Source organism: Lipotes vexillifer, unplaced genomic scaffold (assembly GCF_000442215.2).
Source record: "Lipotes vexillifer unplaced genomic scaffold, Lipotes_vexillifer_v1.1 scaffold102, whole genome shotgun sequence".
Classification (NCBI taxonomy): domain Eukaryota; kingdom Metazoa; phylum Chordata; class Mammalia; order Artiodactyla; family Lipotidae; genus Lipotes; species Lipotes vexillifer.
In genome coordinates, this window is record NW_006786541.1 from 3,345,702 (window position 1) to 3,351,875 (window position 6,174).

Here is a 6,174-nt window from a genome sequence, read left to right on the forward strand (position 1 = left end):
GCCTGTATTCTATCAGAACATTAAAATTTAGAGGGAACAGTGATAACATTTGGGATATAACCAAAGGGATGTGCTGTGAATCACTAGATTTAAAAGAATACCTGTTCTAACCTATACCTCGACGAAATCTGGTATAGGGACTTGCCCCGTAATGTTTCATAGCTGTGAGACTTAAGATCATAACAAGTAGGTCAGAGGAAAAGCATTTATTAAACTGGTTGTTTGTAATTACTAGCTATGTGACATTTTCCCCATATCATTCAGTTTTAATTTTCCATTACTGATTGAGGTGAAAGTACATATAATTGTGTTATTTTGTCTTTCTGCTGGGATCATGGTTCTAACTTGTTTAATTTGATGCTTATGCCACTATTTTTTGTTGTGTTTAGGTTCTGAGTGCCTCTTTTTAGTCAAAAGTTTCTCTTATAAAGTAATCTGATTGTGTTCTCCTTGGTCATATTCCTTATTAGCACCAAGGGAAGATACTATATTGATCCCACAGTTTAAGCTTAATAGTCTTTAACTGGGGGTGGGGGGAGTATAAAGAAATGATTCCAAGTGGGGCCTAGCAGGACCTGGAAAGGAAGATAACAAAACAAGGAAGTAAGAGAAAGAAAACTATAAAGGGATAATGAGTTAGCTAAGATTCCACTGAATGTGTCCTTGTTAAGGGAAGTGCTGTATATGGCAGCGGTTGGTACCATTTCTTGTATCAATCAGGAAAACCTGCAGGCTACATACAGAATATGTGAATAAGACTGTGGAGTGAAGGGGGCAAAGGCTGGTAATACTTACAATGAAAATTCATATTTTCCTCTGCTTTGTCTCTTCATACAAAAGGAAGTTTAAACAGGAAGGGTCAGCAATTAACAATGCTCAGGTTAAAGTGTAGGATTACGTTACTTTTGACATTCATAGCTGGTAAACCTTTAATGTATTGTTCCAAAATGGACATCACTCTTCAGTAACTATACTGAATACTGAAATTTGCTGATTGACAGGTATATATAGGTTGCTAGACTTTCTTCAACTGCAATTCCAGAATTTAAAAAGGTAAGGAATCTGCTTTTTTGATAGTCTTCTTTTAAATGACTGTGTTACTCTGGCTGTTTTTACGTGATTGCTCAGGGAATTTGAAAGTGTTTGAATTAAAGGAGAAGGGGCTTTTTAGATTTCTTCAATTGATAGTTAAAAATTAGCATTAGGATATGTCCAGTTTCCTAATGAGATTGGTAAAGTTGTATATAAGGTGACAGTAGCTTCATCCTTTTCCCCATGTGATATGTGGAAAATTGCTAACATTGCTCCTACAGGAGGAGGAGGAAATAGACTGAAAATAGGTAGATATGGCTACCACATTCTGTTTTGTTTTCATGCCTATTTTTTCTCATCCTGTATAGCTATTTGAGAAGTGGATCACAAATGTCAGAAGGGTGGGATAGCTAGAGGAATTAATGTACTTAAAAGTTAGACCAACTATTCTGTTAGAGTTTATCTTGTAGGAACAGGGATTGTGTAATTTGAATTGCTGGGAGAAAGAGTTAAGGACTTAGACTTGCATGAGAAGGTCAGCTGGTAAGAGAAGTGGGAGATTCTCAATATCCTAATAGTAAGGAAGAATTACCTGGAGAGTCTTTCATCCCCCTCTTCCCATCCCAAGATTCTGAATGAATTAGAATCATATCAGTGGTGAGTCCCAGTAATGTAATCCTTTAAAATTCTCAACGGTAATTGAAAATAATGTGTGGACCAGCAAGGAGTGACACTAAAATGTGAACAGAACTGTTACTTTGTTGCAGCTATATATGATAGATCTACTTAATTTCTTATGTTTTGAGAACTACTTTTATGAAAAGTTTACATGAAGCACTTAATATAACACATCAAACACCAGAAGAAAATCAAAGTTTAATGCTTTCATGTTACTAAAGAATTATTATAATATCTAATTCTGTTTTATACGACATTCTACAAGAGGTTAAAACATTTGCATTTTGAAATTTTTATGCGTTTTCACATTCAGTGTAGCTAAGGAGGAACTGGGAAAATAATGTTAATTAGCTACTCTACTGCACTATTTGTATTTGAATTTTCTGAAGTTATGCCCCTTAAACAGTTTATTTACATAAACTAGCTAGTAAGTATTTGTGGTGTTCAGGGCACTGACTTGCACAGCCCTTGGGGCACATGGAACACAATTCAGAGTTCGTTAGACACTAATGCACTTTGGTATATATTTCAAAGATTAATACATTTTTCTTACCATAAATTCACATGCTGTCATTTAGACACAGTTAATGTACTGTGATCATTTTACCACTGTTCAGATAATGTTGCATAGCCTAGTGCTCTCCTTTTACAGTGAGAGAAATTCAGTTCTGAAGACTGTGTGTGCAAGATGTTGATGTGGTCCCTGTAAGAAATACTAAGGTTGGTCTTGATTTACTAAGAAGATGTAATATTTTCTTTTTCTCTGACTCGTTAGGAATACAATAACTTGTGTCCTGATTTGTTGCACATGGTATTTTTGCAACGTTAATGAATTTAAATAAATTAACTGGAAAGTTTTGGTTTTGACTCATTTGTCACATTTTTCTGTCTCCCATTTCACTAAATTTTTACAAAGTTTATCTTGTAAGCTTTTCAAATAGTTTTAAACCTTTTGTTTCTGTAGTTTGGGTGCTGCTTCCTATTCAAGGGGGTGAAGAGTTCATCCTGCTTCAATTTTAAGCATTATCTTAACTATAAGCACACTTTGTATTTCATAGTTTAGAATTATTTTAGTTATGGGGAATCCACCAATGAAATCAGTTCAATAAGTGGCTGAAAACATGGCATAAAAAATAACCTGTTTACTCTGTGGACCTGCGCAGAGGTTCACGTTGGTTGCAGTTGTTTTGCATTTACTCCTTAATCACTGTTCAACTGCTTAACGAACGGCAAACAGCTGTGCACATTACTGCTGCCTTTAATCCAGTCAGGATACCGTTTGGGATTACGTAAACGCAAATACAAACTGAAGTATTTGTCTTGCATTAAGCATAAATTTTAAATACAGATTCTCCCGAATTGAAATTCTGTGATTCACAAACTAAACGCTTGCAGAGTTAAATGAATTGCCGCCCTGTTTCGTTAAGAAATACTTGGCTATCAACTTTTCAGAATTTGTCTTCAATTCTGTATTACTGGGTCTTCAACAGTATTACGCTGAACACACTTGCGGCGTAAAATGTGACTGCCTTACATTTTCTAATTGTGCGTCTAACAGTAGAGAAGAGTCTGTAAAATTGTAATTCTCTTATTAACGATTTAGCGAACCTGGTGAATTACTTGGGAGCTAAGCCTCTTTAGCGGTCTGAGGCTTGAAAGCTGCGGCCCCACGCTCCTCTCTCCCCATCCCTCCCCTCTCGCAGGACTTGAGTGGCTGGCGGGATCAGGAATGGGCGGGGCTCGCGGGCCTACGTCATTTCCAGCTTCTGCGAGTGCTTCCGGGCCGTCGACCTAGCGCCGCTTTCTCTGCGGCGGAACGAGAGGTACTCTGGCGAAGTAGGTAGCTCTTGCTGGGTTCCTGGCTGAACCACTTCTGTTGCCTCCGAGGCGGGAAGCGCCTTTTCCACAGGTACTGGGTGAGCCGGCCCGCGCTCCTTGCCACCATTCAGAGCAGGCATTGCGTCCGTTGGGTCTTATGCGAGGGCCTTTTCGGCCTGGGTTCGGCCAGTTACCGACTTCGCTGCCGGGATGGCCTCGCGGCGCTTCCCGGGGTGGGAAGGGAAGGAAAGGGAGACGGCCGGGAGGCTTGTTGTACTCGGGGCGCCATGTGGACAGTCCGGAGGGTGGGGGGTTGGGGGGCAGCGGTCCTCAGCCCAGCACCGTATTTTTAGCCAGATGAAAGTCTTAAAGCTTACATGGTGATTTTTCCCCGCAGTATCGGGGCGGGCTTGCGGGGGGGGGGGGGGTTTTTTAAGTTGTGTGTCTTCTGTGCTTGAAGTCTGCTTTCCAATCTCATGTGAACTCGTACCGGAATGAATTTAAACTGGATGGTTTGCTCAAGAAAGACTAGGATTATGAGGTTACTTCCGAATGTGGAGCCTTCTACTTTAATTTTCTAAACTGCAAAATGGAGTAGTACTAGATTTACGTGGCTCATACCACATCTGAAAGAATTAAACATTTCACAAGGAATTTTGAGAAATCTGAGATTATTAAAGCAAGTAATTTAAACAAACATTTAAATAACACAGCTGTTTCTAAAATTATTTTTCATTGAGGTATAATCGACATATAACAACTACGTTACTTTCAGGTGTACAGCATAATGATGCAATATTTGTACACATTGTGAAAAGATCACCACAATAGGTCTAGTTAACATCCGTCACCAAACATAGTTGCAAAAAATTTTTTTTTCATGTGATGAGGACTTTTAAGATCTACTCTCTTAGCAACTTTGAAATATGCAATGCAGTATTAGTAACTCTGGTCACCGTCCTGTACATTATATCCCCATGACTGACTTATTTTATAATTACAAGTTTGTAGTTTCACCCATCCTTTTCCCCAACCCCCAATCTTCTATCTATGAGCTTAATTTTCTTCTCTTTTGTTTCTTAGTTTCCACATGTAAGTGAGATCATGTGATGTTTTTTTTCTCTGACTTATTTCACTTGGTGTAATGACCTCAAAGCCCATTCACATTGTCCCAAATGGCAGGATTTCATTTTTCTAAATGTCTGAATAATATTCCATTCTATATACCGCATTGTTTTTATCCATTCATCCCTGGATGGACACTTTGATTGTTTGTGTATCTTGGCTATTGTAAATAATGCTGCAGTGAAAGAAAAGTGCATGTATCTTCTTGGGGGTTTTTTTTTGGGGGGGGGGGATATAGTTGATTTACAATGTTATGTTAGTTTTAGGTGTACAGCAAAGTGTATCAGTTATACATATATCCACTTCTTTTTTTTTTTAAGATTCTTTTCCCATATAGGTCATTACAGAGTATTGAGTAGAGTTCCCTGTACTTTACAGTAGGTCCTTATTAGTTATCTGTTTTATATATAGTAGTATGTATATGTCAATCCCAGTGTCCCAATTTATCCCCCCGCGTTTCCCCCTGGTAACCATAAATTTGTTTTCTACCTCTGTGACTCTGTTTCTGTTTTGTAAATAAGTTCATTTGTACCATTTTTGGAGATTCCACATATAAGTGATACCATATGATATTTGTCTGACTTACTTCACTCAGTATGACAATCTCTGGGTCCATCCATGTTGCTGCAGATGGCATAATTTCATTCTTTTTTTTTTTTTTTTACATTTTTATTGGAGTATAATTGCTTTACAATGGTGTGTTAGTTTCTGCTTTATAACAAAGTGAATCAGTTATACATATGTTCCCATATCTCTTCCCTCTTGCGTCTCCCTCCCTCACACCCTCCCTGTCCCCCCCCCTAGGTGGTCACAAAGCACTGAGCTAATCTCCCTGTGCTATGCGGCTGCTTCCCACTAGCTATCTGTTTTACGTTTGGTAGTGTATATATGTCCATGCCACTCTCTCACTTTGTCCCAGCTTACTCTTCCCCCTCCCCATATCCTCAAGTGCATTCTCTGGTAGGTCTGTGTCTTTATTCCTGTCTTACCCCTAGGTTCTTCATGACATTTTTTTTCCTTAAATTCCATACACACGTGTTAGCATACGGTATTTGTCTTTCTCTTTCTGACTTACTTCACTCTGTATGACACACTATAGGTCCATCCACCTCATTACAAATAGCTCAATTTCGTTTCTTTTTATGGCTGAGTAATATTCCATTGTATATATGTGCCACATCTTCTTTATCCATTCATCCGATGATGGACACTTAGGTTGTTTCCATCTCCGGGCTATTGTAAATAGAGCTGCAGTGAACATTTTGGTACATGACTCTTTTTGAATTCTGGTTTTCTCAGAGTATATGCCCAGTAGTGGGATTGCTGGGTCATATGGTAGTTCTATTTGTAGTTTTCTAAGGAAACTCCATACTGTTCTCCATAGTGGCTGTACCAATTCACATTCCCACCAGCAGTGCAAGAGTGTTCCTTTTCTCCACACCCTCCCCAGCATTTATTGTTTCTAGATTTTTTGATGATGGCCATTCTGCCCGGTGTGAGATAATACCTCATTGTAGTTTT